This window comes from Schistocerca serialis, chromosome 3 (genome assembly GCF_023864345.2).
Source record: "Schistocerca serialis cubense isolate TAMUIC-IGC-003099 chromosome 3, iqSchSeri2.2, whole genome shotgun sequence".
NCBI classification, from domain to species: Eukaryota; Metazoa; Arthropoda; class Insecta; order Orthoptera; family Acrididae; genus Schistocerca; species Schistocerca serialis.
The window spans coordinates 909,754,548-909,769,065 of record NC_064640.1 but is presented as its reverse complement, the minus strand read 5'-3'; the positions used below and the strand labels follow the sequence as shown (position 1 = coordinate 909,769,065).

The following is a 14,518-nucleotide window of genomic DNA, read 5'->3' as shown; positions in this document are numbered from 1 at the left end:
TCCACATAACATATTTTCTTTATTTGTGTGTGAGGAATGTTTCCTGAAAGTTTGGCCGTACCTTTTTGTAACACTCTGTATAAAATGAAAGGCACTCCGTCTTCAGGCCACGAGTGGCCTACAGGGATTATCTGACCGCTGTGTCATCCTCAGGGGAGGATGCAGATAGGAGGGGCGTAGGGTGAGCAGACCTCTCTCCTGGTCGTTATGATTAGGTTCTTGACCGAAGCCGCTACTGTTTGGTCGGGTAGCTCCTCAATTGGCATCACGAGGCTGAGTGCAAACCGAAAAATGGCAACAGCGCTGGGCGGCTAGATGGTCACCCATCTATGTGCTGATCACGCCCAACAGCGCTTAACTTCGGTGATCTCACGGGAACCGGTGTATCCACTGCGGCAAGGCCGTTGCCTCAGTTAACGTGTGCACCTTACCATAATTTACGACACCTTGCACTGTTGTTTCAAATACCAAGCACTCATTCGCAATACAGCTGTTCACATTCCAGGCACATGTATACGCTTCGGTATGACGTGCAGGCTGTACTCACATGCAGCGTAGGAAGCAGAAACTGTATGGAATTGGACTATTCTGTCCCTGCATGTCTAATGGCCGGCCGGGGTGGCCGAGCGGTTCTAGGCGCTACAGTCTGGAACCGCGCGACCGCTAGGGTCGCAGGTTCGAATCGTGCCTCAGGCATAGATGTGTGTGATGTCCTCAAGTTAGTTAGGTTTAAGTTCTAGGGGACTGATGACCTTAGAAGTTAAGTACTATAGTGCTCAGAGCCATTTGAACCATGTCTAATGGACTGCTGCCTTACATAATTCCACACAGAACCTGCCAGTAAATAAAGGATTAAAAGAGTTGCAATCAAGAAAATCTGGTAAGTAATTTATTTATTAGTCTATCTGTTAAATTATTACTCTAATACACACCAATTATCAGTACTTAAAATCAAATTAAGCAGAACTATCAAAAACCTGTTACAAGTTAAGCACATTTTGAAACGAAAGCTATCAGGAACTACACTACTGGCCATTAAAATTGCTACACCAAGAAGAAATGCAGATGATAAACGGGTATTCATTGGACAAATATATTATGCTGGAACTGACATGTGATTACATTTTCACGCAGTTTGGGTGCTCAGATCCTGAGAAATCAGTACCCAGAACAACCACCTCTGGCCGTGATCATGGCCTTGATACGCCTGGGCATTGAGTCAAATAGAGCTTGGATGGCGTGTACAGATACAGCTGCCCATGCAGCTTCAACACGATACCACAGTTCATCAAGAGTAAGTACTGGCGTATTGTGACGAGCCAGTTGCTCGGCCGCCATTGACCAGACGTTTTCAATTGGTGAGAGATCTGGAGAATGTGCTGGCCAGGGCTGCAGTCGAACATTTTCTGTATTCCGTTCGTTGGATTTAAAATTCGTTAGGCTCCATGATTTAACAATCGATCAGAGATTCGAGGGCTGATCCATGACCGAGCAGACTATGTCTTTTGCATACGGACTTCATATGACATTCCGGTATCATCGGGCTAATCATTGCGCATCCACTCACGGTTATGTATTTTCGAGAATGATCTACTGAGACGATGATCACTCCGACACAATTGTTCCTTGTAGACTTTGCCAAACCAATCTACATTCGATCTAAGTGCTTTGCAATCTTCAAAATTGGTAGTCCCTTTCACTATGAAGTTTATTGTTCAAGTTAATGAACACTTATTGCTTTCTTGGTTATAAATGTGCTTACGAGCTATGATTATAGTAAACTAGAGTTAATTTGACCAAGACTTTTAATGCAGTAGTTACATGAAAATCACTTTCAATATTAAACCATTAATGCTTTTTGTAAGAACCAACACCCTGGACTCATTAACGAGGGCCATTCTCTTGATAACGTTCAGTCTGTTGCGCTAAATGATTATTTACGTGTCTGACCTAGTGGGGAGCCATTTACCTCTCGGTCGGTCCTGCTGCTAAAAGTCTTCAAATTCCGAATCAGATTACGCTTTTTTTGGTAGCAACGTAGTGTGTTTTACTTTTCAATATTAGTTTTCATCAGTACGGTACGTCGCTTGTTCCTGTGTAACTTCGAGGCTTCTTTCGTTTCTGATTTCCAACTTCCGCGGTGACCGTTTTGGTATCTTCTTGAACGTCAGTCAATTTTTGTCTCCACTATATCTTAAACGTTTGATATTTGCGTTTCATCTGTGGTTAGTGTGTTGACGTTATCGCCGTAAGAATGATTGGGGGTTAACGTCCCGTCGACAAGGAGCTCGTAACAGACGGAGCACAACCGCGTATTATTTCAAGAGTGGGGAAGGAAATCGACTGTGCCTTCTCAAAGGATCCATACCGGCATTTGCTTGGAGCAGTTAAGGGAAATTACGGAAAACATAACTTTGGGTGGCCGGGCGCGTATTTGAACCGTCGTCCTCCCGAATGCGAGACTAGTGTGCTAGCCATTGCTCTACCTGACACGATCTTACTGCCAATGGTTCTCTCTCTTTGATTTGTGTCTACACTTACTTCCCAAGCGAGACTTTTTTATATGCTTTTCCATTCTATCGTGCTTCATTTACATTATCTTCCTTTCGTGTTCCCCCATGCCTCTGTTCGATCTTTTCCGTAAATTCTGCTTCTTCAGCCATTGGTCTGTAGTGTTTCTTGTCGGAGTTTTTTTCTTCAGGATGTTCATTCTCGTGATGACTGGGTGCTGTGTGCTGTTCTTGGGTTAGTTAGGTTTAAGTAGTTCTAAGTTCTAGGGGACTGATGACCATAGCTGTTAAGTCCCATAGTGTTCAGAGCCATTTGAACCATTTGATGTTCATTCTGAGAACGTTGTAAGATCCTCTCATACTCGAGTATGCTGCATGCGTTTTCTCCTTTCGTAGGCTATGAAGTTGCAATCTTAGTGGTCTAGCGGTTCTAGGCGCTCAGTCCGGAACCGCGCGACTGCTACGGTCGCAGGTTCGAATCCTGCCTCGGGCATGGATGTGTGTGATGTCCTTAGGTTAGTTTGGTTTAAGTAGTTCTAAGTTCTAGGGGACTGATGACCTCAGATGTTAAGTCCCATAGTGCTCAGAGCCATTTTTGCAATCTTAGTTGCGAAGCTTATCTAATATTGTAATCTGCTTTAAGCGTGACTGGAAGAATTGCAGAACATTCATTGTCGTATATTACGATATCCCTGTGCCCTTCATCAGTTATGTAAGGCCGTATAAGCTGCCCTAAAAACACATCCACGTTTCTTGTCCCACTGTGTACCTGGGGTTTTACATTATCTGACTACTTCTTGCTACTGATGCCTGTTACCCTCTGTAACTCTCAATTATATTGACGTTACGTAATTAGGTATTCAAATGGGAGTATAAAATTCTTTCCTCTCGGTCCAACTACAGAAATTACACTACTGGCCATTAAAATTGCTACGCCAAGAGGAAATGCAGATGATGAACGGGTATTCATTTGACAAATATATTATGCTAGAACTGCATGTGATTACATTTTCACGCAATTTGGGTGCATAGATCCTGAGAAATCAGTACCCAGAACAAACACCTCTGGCTGTGATAATGGCCTTGATACGCCTGGGCATTGAGTCAAACAGAGCTTGGATGGCTTGGTGTAGCAATTTTAATGGCCAGTAGTGTATTACGGCGTTGCTACTTCCGCCTTGTCGTTGGAATTTACGACTATTCCTAAATTTTTTCAGAATTTCTTCCAACATATCCTTAATTTACAGTCTGATATGTGACTACAGCATCGTGAATACGCGCCGAGTATAACCGTTTTAAGTCCGCAGCTCGTGGTCGTGCGGTAGCGTTCTCGCTTCCCGCGCCCGGGAACCGGGTTCGATTCCCGGCGGGGTCAGGGATTTTCTCTGCCTCGTGATGACTGGGTGTTGTGTGATGTCCTTAGGTTAGTTAGGTTTAAAGTAGTTCTAAGTTCTAGGGGACTGATGACCATAGATGTTAAGTCCTATAGAGCTCAGAGCCATATAACCGTTTTAAATAACTTTACAGGCGGGTAATAATGGATGTAACCACTCGAGTTGTCGGGATGTGAAGGAATGACGTGTCCTACCGCAAGCTACAGGCATAATCTGTAGCGCTACTGTTGTTCGCGTGGACTGCAAAATGTCTTCTATATTGTTTCCGCAAACAGTAGGAAGGTGACGTTACGAAAGTAATCTCAGAACAGAAATCTCTTGTGAAGAATAGATGCAGAGAAGTCTCACTATTACGTCACATAAAGCTTGTGAGCTGAGCAGTCCAAATTAGCTTGCAATAAGTAAACAAACATTGTTTTTTAGCCATGTTTCACAACTGCAGCATAGAAGCAATACTTTGGGTCGCAGTCCATCGTAGTTAAAAATATCTTGGCTCATGCATAACTTTAGTCCGGTCACTGTAGTATGTGTAATAATGTATGTAATTTGTTAAAAATGGTCATTGATGTAATTGTATATTAGGCTATGGATCGATACCTTAAGAAGGTGAGGTGATTATCTTTGCCTTGTCATCATTTTTATCTGTGCATTATTATCTTTGGGGATCAGTCACTAACGTACTTGAAAATGGTCTTATAACTCGAAACCTAAGCTGTGCAATAACATGAATAATAAATTGTGAAACAAGGCTAAAAAAACAGTGTTTGTTTAGTTAATTTACAATGTTTAACCAAGAACCCACAGTGGATTCAATTATAGTGAATTAGGTTGAATGATTTCGGGTTCGATATACGTCAAATCTATCGTATACAAACATTGTTGTACTTGTCAACGCTTACGTATTACTTTTTTTACCGGAAACGTCCTTGCCAATACTCTTTTAATCATAGAAAATATCTCTGTACAGACTCCTGTGTAATGAAACTGAAAGTAAACCTGCATTCACAGTGCAGTTCAGTCAGATCTGGTAGCATAGTGGAAATCGTGCCTGGAAACTGAGAGGTAGCGGGATGGAATACCTGCCGGAATAACGAAATTTTCAGTTTACATTTAATCTAGCAGTTATCTCTCATCAATGTGAGGAGTACCAGGAACGACACGTGACTCGGATTCTACGTTAAAAAGCAGGTCCTCTTTTCCCGATTCTATAACTGGGTAGATTAGAGACATGCAAGTCGCCGAAGTGGTGTCCTATCGAAAGACTTGTACCCGGCCATTGAACAACACGAAATTCTTATTATTCTTAACCCAGTCCAGCAGAGCGCGTCGTGTTTCCAATCGTAACGAGACAATACGGCTTACGTTGAAAGGGAATTTCAAGTTTAGACCATGTAAAAATGGAGACAGCCGCGTGGGATGTGTCGACCAAGCTAGTAAACAATCGTCTCTATACGTTCATCATACTGGCCTCTAGGCGTCCAATAGTACAAAATACCGAGCAACGTGGTGCGCTAATAAGGTGGACTGCTGGACACTTGGAATGAAACTTTGATCAATGATATTGTGTTCAATTCACTGTCCATCAAGGTGGTGAATAAGTCCTGTTTCGCACCATTATCATCTCGGACGCTTCTCATCGCCATTTGAGGACTGTACGTAATCAGGACGGATCCTTCAACTTACTGTCGAGTCCTGCATTCAGTATTTTGGAGATAGGTTCGGCTTTGAAGAAGACATTGGACGAGCACACTGCGTCAGCTCACGAACAACTTGTCCCGGGAGCCATACTTGGCTGACCAGCCCCAGTGTCGCTGCCGTTCTCCATTGTCCGTAGTTCCTAAGGGGACCGGGTTCGATTCCCGGCTGGGTCGGGGATTTTCTCCGCTCAGGGACTGGGTGTTGTGTTGTCTTCATCATAATTTCATCCCCATCCGGCGCGCAGGTGGCGTCGAATGTAATAAGACCTGCACCAAGGCGGCCGGACCTGCCACGTAAGGGGCCTCCCGGCCAATGACGCCAAACGCTCATTTCCATTTCATTGACAGTAGTCCATATCTTGTTGGACTGTCCCAAACTAGCCGCCCTGAGGGGACTTCTAAACTTCCTGACGCACTACCTATAGTGTTAGATGACAATGCCTCAATGGCTGATCTTATTTTAAATTTTATTCGAGATAGAGGTTTTTATCACTCAGTCTAAGGGTGGGCACCTGGCCTTATCTCCCAGATCTTCACCAGACCTGCATTTTAACTCTTTCTCGCTCCATCTGGTGCTGTCTGTTCGACTTGGTGTTCGTTTTCCACCATCTGTTTTTCCCTTGCCTGTGTTTTTAGGCTGGATATTTTAGTGTGTTGCAGAATGGCTGGCTCATCCTTTTTTTGTTGTGATCAGCCAGCCCAGGCCGTCTGCTATATTATTTCAACACCTTCTACCGCTTTTTTCCTTTTAGTTCATGTTTTCAGTTTTGGCTTGCTACTTTCGTTTTCTTCTTCAGTGTGGTTACACACATAGTTTTACGCATTTCGTTCCTTTCCTGGATTTCAGGCGATAGGATTCTTTTGGGGTATGGTTTTAATCGAAGACCTGTGTGACTAAAAGCCTTATTAAACTAGGCCGCCTGGCGGCACAGCCAGCCACGCCACAGAAGCCGCTGTTCCTATTAAGCCTAGTTCACAAGACGACACTAGGTTGCAGGCAACTGCGCAACCGGCCACTGCGCATGCGCGCCGCGCGTTTGCGTAACTCGTCGGTAAAACTAAACAGTTTCGGCGTGTTCCAACTTTGGCGACACTATAGTGCGCGTCATATATGTTGGCGGCCGAGTTAAGGTTTGTTCTGCGCATCTGACGTCACAAAACAGAGTCAGCCAATGAACAGAGAACGACGTTGCCAGATCTCGTCTGCAGAGCAGAGCACGGACGAGTGTCTTCAGTTTTAGAAACGTTCAGTCATAAATAAAGTAATAGAACAAAAGCAATGTCTTGATAGCAGATTTTCTTTGATAGAAAGTTTGGAAAAAGCATTCTTTATACCAATTGCTTCATATTCTATTAATTAATTAAACCAAACAAGCAATAAGTCTTCTAATTCAGGCGATAGCAAGGAAAGGTGTTTGTATCAATCTCACGAAGCGCTTTTTCGCAATAAAGAACAGCGGTAATTGTTTATTTCCTATTGTACTTCGATGAAGTGTTAGTAATTCATAATCATACCAACTGTGTTTGTCAGTATTTTGCGTGACCTGTTACATACCTCGTGGTGTTGTAATTTGGGCCGAATTGCAGTAGCGTAATGGTTAAGGCGTTGGGTTAGTAAACGAAAGGTGTAGAGTTCAAACCTTATGCAATGCAAAATATTTTCTTTATTTAAAAACAATATCGAAGTGTCTTACTTCACGAATTTTATTCGTTTGAATGCAGTTTTTTGAAATTTCTAGTGCTTTGTCTCTTCATTAACCCTTTCGCTGCTGCAGACACGTGCTCCCCGCATTCCACGCTGTGCGCGATTTTGTCATCACTGCACTGCTCGCCTGTGCAGACACATGGTGTTCTCACTGCTTTGACACACTTATCATTCGATTTCACATAAACTATTTGGCCCAAAAATTAGATTTTTACACATCTTCTTGACTGATACCTTCCCCCCATAAATGACTTAATTTTGTTTCGATGTTCAACCCAGTTATTGTGCAGCATTAAATATAGTAAACCATTGCACGAAATTTTGAAGAGTTTGCAGAGGTAAATGTCCATAGAGTATACTTCCCGTATGGTCGATTTTAGTTGCCACAATGTTGAGAATGAAATGTGGACAAGATACCTAAATTTCATATAAAATTTACTGTGTAACAATATCTCATTTAATTTAAGTACCACATAGGTGTTGTATGTAATATTGAGAAATATTCCATCTTTCGCGACTGCAACAAAAGTGTGTCTGCACAGGCGAGCAGTGCAGTGACAAAATCGCGCACAGCGCGGAATGCGGGGAGCACGTCTCTGTAGCAGCGAAAGGGTTAATGCGGCCATGGTGGCTTTACTTCATAAACTGCGCGCTCCCCCCTAAACGTAAGCTTGCGAACTACACTATACTATGGTGCTGCTTCTCTTGGCGCGTGCGTCGTTTGCAACTGGCAACGCAGCAATCTCCCGCATCTGGGCGGGCATGCGCGAGCCGCCAAGATAAAAGAATTGAACTATAGTTGCACGAGTTTTCAGGTTATGTGTGTTCGTTGAGTGTAGACAACATGAAATATGAAGTGGGGAACGGAGAATAACGTTCGCTTTTTGGATATCTATGCTTTTTGTGGGATTTCAGTGATGCTGATTACAAAAATAAGCAACATATTGCTGCTCCCGAGACCTTCACGTGCGATCAGAACACAGATAGTTTGACAATATCCGAGCTGCAGGGCAAAAGTTATTGAATTAGGAGCACATGTACAACTGAATTAAGAAAAATAAGAGCAAATGTAATTCTAGCTGTAGGAATGCTCTTGTCTACAAGACTAAAATCCCATCGTTCGAGTTGGCCGATCTTGTTTTTAAGGAAAAGTGTTGACACGAGGGAAGGCTACGAAAATCAAGAAGCTACATTCTTCATTCAATATTCATCTATTTGAAACGTCGCAGCAGTGCTCCCCAATCACATATGTTTGAATTTTGAAATATTGCCACTGTACAGATCTATCTTCAAGAGAGTAATTTGCAAACCATCTCTTCTTAATGCGGCCTGATTCGAATAATTACTGCCATTAATGTTAATAATTATTACTGTTAATATTGGTGTGAATGAAAAAGCTTCATTACCAACTAAAACCGCATCTAATAGCATGCCGACTGTTCTCGATTATAATGCTTGCAATGTTATATGTAATTCCATTTCTGGCGACAGTGCTTCATACATTACAATATCTTTATTCCTTATCGCATAATTCACTCTATTTAGAAGAAACGTTAACAGTTCTGGAGACATTCTAAGATAATTAAAGGAACTTCTTGGGTCTTCCTTTATAAATTATTTCAACAAGGATGCTGAGCAACCGAGCTGACGTCTTTTCGTCATCCAGTTACGAATCGAAACACGTTTCTTATTTTTTTTCTCATGCAGCGATTCCACGCAACAAGCTTTAACTCCATCACAACTCATGCGACATGCAGCTGCCAAAACTTTCATTTCAGACACGACTCAGGAACCCACAAAACGACGAAACTGAAGTGTATATTGGTTTCGCCGTGTCTACAGTCAAATATGAAACCGTTTGCGTGCAACTCATTCCATGCAACGAGTGGTGCAACCCAATGTCGTCGTATAAACTAGGCTTTACACTAGGTCGCAGTCAACTGCTCCACCGGTGGCGCAACAGTCACTTGTTGTTTCAGGCTACGGTAGTTGGGCAGTTCCCGCTAATCGAGCAGTCTGTTTTCCTCGCACACGTTTCTGCGCACTATTTCATTTGCTTCAGTGTGTCTAGTGAACTGTAGAGTGTCACTGTGGAAAGGAGTGATAGTGTAGACACGACAAAAGGGAAAAACATGAAGCTGGAAGAAGCACTGAACGAATGCTAGAAGTTATTGGACACACATGTGAATACCGAAGATTCCATTTGTGCAGTTGAACTACGTCCCGCAGTTTGGAAAACCAGTTCTGGAGCTTACAGTAATGAGCAGTTAAAACTGAATGCTTGGAATGAAATTATTTGTTAACTCATACCGGATTTTGAGAAGCGGTACTTGGTTGAGAGGAATAGCCTTTGTAAGTATTTAAAGCAAATAATTTAATAACTTTCAATACAATTTATCGGTTTACTTACCTCAAAATGACTACGCGTTTTTCTTCTGGTGAGATACACTTTCTCATTTTCGTTTCTTTCCCGGTAATATCAGCCTTTATTAACGACGAGAACTCAAAGAAAGACGATTTAGACATTCGTAGGTAATTAAAAAACTTGTTGTCATTCAAACACAGTTCATCAAAAAGAGTATAATACAACGCTTTAGATTCTCTTAACGATAACATAGGGTGTACATGCCTCTTCCTCTCCCTTCGACTTCTAAAAAAAATGGCTCTGAGCACTATGGGACTTAACATCTATGGTCATCAGTCCCCTAGAACTTAGAACTACTTAAACCTAACTAACCTAAGGACATCACACAACACCCAGTCATCACGAGGCAGAGAGAAATACCTGACCCCGCCAGGAATCGAACCCGGGTACCCAGGCGTGGGAAGCGAGAACACTACCGCACGACCACGACCTGCGGACTCTTCGACTTCTCCTTTTCATTAAAAGTGCTAGGAGGAACATGTATGTATAGCTGTTGGGCGACATGTTCCCTGGTCACTAGTGCACGGAAAACTGATGACGCGGCGGCCAAACCGAGTAGTGGTGGCAGGACTGGCGACCCAATGTAATAGGCTCCATTTGACTCAGTGCCCCGCCGAGACTCTGCGCCACCAGTGGCGGCTGAGGTGGTGGCGGGCACGGCGGTGAAAGCTATATGGGTGAAGAGGCAACATGCCACGTAGTTCCATTCCAGACCACTAGAGGCGCTAGGGGTCAAACGAAGCTGGCACTGATCAATGAGAGCTTATAACACTGCAACAGCGTCATTTACGTAGCTTATTCAATCAAATACCAAGTTTGGCTTAGTACATACGATGTCCCAACAGAACAAATCAGTCCTGTCATGGAAAAGCCACGTGTAACACTTCCACTCTGCTACTATTGTACCATAACCTCAAAACTGGAGGCAATTTGCAAAACAGAATTATGTTGTTGGATTAATAATGGTACAAAGCAACAGAGCAGTGTTACCCTCTGAGAGGAATTTTGTTATGTTGACCGTGTTGTTCCTAACGGAGGTGGCTTATCGGAAATGAAAGTCAGAATTACGTAAATATTTTAATAGTAACAAACAAAATTTTGCCTAGCTATACTGTTTATAGAATAAGGGAAACGGTCGCCAGCCTAATTAGGCAAGAGAAAGATTAACGTTCTCGTTTAAGAAAGTAGGTATAAGTAACTGTAACGGACAAACACAACCTAGACTTAGCCACACGCAAGTGCAATGAACTCTCACACACACATGTTTAAAGATTGAAGCTAACAGTTAGAGCAGCACAAACTATTTGCAAAATTATAAGAGATAGCGAAACACACTTTTACTTTCAGGGCTTACACAAAGTGAATGGTCTTTATAACATTACTATTAATATGCCCTTCTAATACACAAGAGAGACAAACACTTAACAAACAAGAGTGCATAACGTTTCACCACTGCAGCTTTCTCACTTTTACTACATCGAAACACAATGCTAACAAAATTGCAAGAAACTGGCTCACCTTTTAGAATTTACTACAGATTTCAAAGTGATCATTAGCTAAGCAAAACTTTAGAAACTTCAGTCTTAAGAACTTTTAATTTTGCAGTTGGCAACAGCACTTTAATAAGCAGTATTAATAGGAACATTATTTTCATCGAACATTTACTTTAACCCACTTCCTTGCCACATTAACTTTAACTTTCTTTTTACTAAATTCAAGAGACATTAATTAGCATAACATTGGTCATAAAAGTTCTTTCAATAGGGACACTCGGTAATTACTTTAGTTCAAACGGAAAGGAACCTGAGAGGTGTTATGATGAGGAAAAAAATCAAGGTTGGTACATAAATTCAGATATAAATTACCTTATATTTGAGCACACTAACACATCCATTAGGCTGATCCTTCACTGTACATCAATGTAGTATTCCGATACAATGATTGCGCAATGTGATGGCAACTGCATGTTGGTAGGTGGAATTGCAGGTAGAATTGCTGGAATCTGTCATTTCTTGGTGGCGATGATAAATACAAATTCCAGAATAGTTCCAGCTATTTATCCATCCATCCGAGGCATTGGAAAGTAGCAGAAAAAGCCTCCCTCGGAACCATCACAATATGCATCGGTTACTTGGCAGTCCCCGACTCGTAGCTTGTCTCCGACTGCTGGCTCGTCCCCGACTGACTATCAGTTCCACCTTTTCCACCTAGGCCAACCACAATTTGTGCGCGCTACCCAGTTCCGTTCCCGAGGGGAACCACTACACCTTTTACATACAGAATAACTAAGAGCCCTAAGTGAGGATCAGCAATTTGCATAACAGCAAACAAATATATTAAATAAGACAGAACATTTTCACATATTGACACTTAAACAAAAGTTATTCACACAAAATTACAATCATATACAGTAAGTTTTGTTCCCTCCAAATGGGACAAAGAATTTAAATTACAGATACATTACTTTGCATAGAATCAAATCACGACATCAATGGTTTGACAAAGAAAAGAGTACACAATTTTATGTTACCGATTCAAACATATTTACAAAAGATCAACAATGTGACATTAAATAAAGCAAAAGCAAAAGCAAAACAAAAAAAAAAATCCATACAGCATAAGAGCTGTGGTGTTACACATGCCCCATGTTTTGTTGAAGTTCCGTAAGGGACACATCAAGGAAACATCTATAACACCTACGTGATGTTGGCTACAGAAAAAATTTATTCCATCCAACTTCAGTTGGGAGAAAAAAAAAACATTACAAACATACAGTATACACACTAAGAAACTGCATACATTTCTTCCAAAACATCCTCAAAGTAAAGCATTTACAGTAATTTTCATCCACAGACTGATTTATGGAAACTCATTTTCATCATTACACAAGACACTTTTAAGCATGTTCATTACATACACATACAGTTCAAATAAAAGACAAACAGTACACAAAAAACCTACACATTAGTAGGATAGGTATATCCTTAAATAAAAAAAAATAATAATAAGAAACACATAGACAACAGCACAAATAATAATAATAAAAACATAGACAACAGCACAGAACATTTTAATTCAACAAAGCAGAAATTTGTCTTTCAATATTTTTAAAGGAATGTAAATTTTCAGACACACAAGCATGTTAATGGTAATAGTACCTTTTGCAAGGTTGAACAATTAATGAAATATTGAACAATTCAGTTTGCATTCACATATGCACAAATATTTTCACAAAATAGCTATGAGAACTTTTTCCAACTAACTCTTTAAATACAAAAGTAACTTTTCAAGGTTTTCTCAAAACAGTTAACTTTAAAGCTGCTCTTCATTAATAGCAGTCCAAAATGTTTGTTGCACATAAACACATTAACCTATTCAGAACCTATCTTTAATCATCACTGCTGTGTTTTAAAACAGACAGTCCAAAACTTTAAGTTATTCCAAAAAACCTAGCATCAAAAACATCTACATCCATTTGAATAATGATGCATATATATTTTTTAATAAATTTTCACTGACTTCAGAAAGAATAGTCAGTTGATAACACATTGACCAATAAACCTAACTAAGTTCACTGCTTGCCTCAGTGCTAGCAGTCCATGTTACACATTCTGCCCATTATTGTTTTGGCAGTCTTTTATCTATAAATATTTAGGCACAAAAACACAATTTAGATTAAGAACACTAAAACAAACATTTTTTAATTAGTACACTGCCCCATCCTCTAGGTTTGGCAGTTCATGACCACTTATCAGCTCCTTGCCCCACAATGGCAAATCCTTTGGCTACTGCTCACACAGCATATTTGGTAGCCCTCAACTTCAGGACCACAGCATTTTTATTCTTTTGTCTTGTTTTGTTGCCCAATAACATATTTTTGAGCAGTTTATTGACAGCATTTGCAGGTTTTTTCATCTTTATGTCACATCTTTGGAAAAATTTGCTTTAATGGTACAAAACATAAAACCTGTAACTTTGAAACAGTAATTAGACACTGGCAACAAAACCATTTCTTTTCAAATGACAACATCAGGAAACATATACATTAATCAAGAAAATGTTAAATGACATTTTTGGCATAATGGCAATGTTTAGGAGTTATTTGAGAGTCCCAGATCAGTGGTTCTTCTCCCCATTTTCTTACACAGTAATATTTCTTTTAAAGTCAGTATCAAGTTTAACTACACATTTAAGTCATCAGATATGTCAAGCTCAGAACAATAATTTTACATCCTACTGTGATTTCTACCTACTGTTTGTGGCACTAGACACATATATCTCATATCTACTTTACCCATTTTAATCAGGTTTCTCTCCTCAGTTTTGACACAGAATATTTTTCATCACTATTCTTACCCATTTCTATACAACCATCTTTAGATATTAATCATATTAGATTATTCACTTTAAACATTACCTTTATTCACACTTGCATCTTTCTGCATAGAACCATTTATCCATTTACTTTAACTGCATGTTCCTGTTCCTTTTCTCATCTATAATTCTCTTTTCAATTACTTTTCCATTACATATTTTCTTTTACAATACCCACTACGCTTCCATTACTCTTGGTCATTTTCTAGTGTACCCATATTATTTATCCATTTACTTTTCTCAAAAACATTTATCTTTAGTCATATTGCACAAGGAAAATTTAGCATTATTAAAATTTTTATCATCATTCACATTCACTAAAAAGAATTAAATAAATATATATATAGTTTGGGAACCACACTTTAAAATAACTTAGTTCTGGAGTTTGCGGCACGATTCTAACAAATTACTTC

At 40.4% G+C, this 14,518-nt stretch overlaps 1 pseudogene; it reads right to left on the bottom strand.

The window, feature by feature from the left end:
* Positions 1 to 292: 292 nt before the first annotated feature.
* Positions 293 to 409, bottom strand: LOC126471674 (5S ribosomal RNA; annotated as a pseudogene).
* Between the last annotated feature and the right edge of the window lie 14,109 nt (positions 410 to 14,518).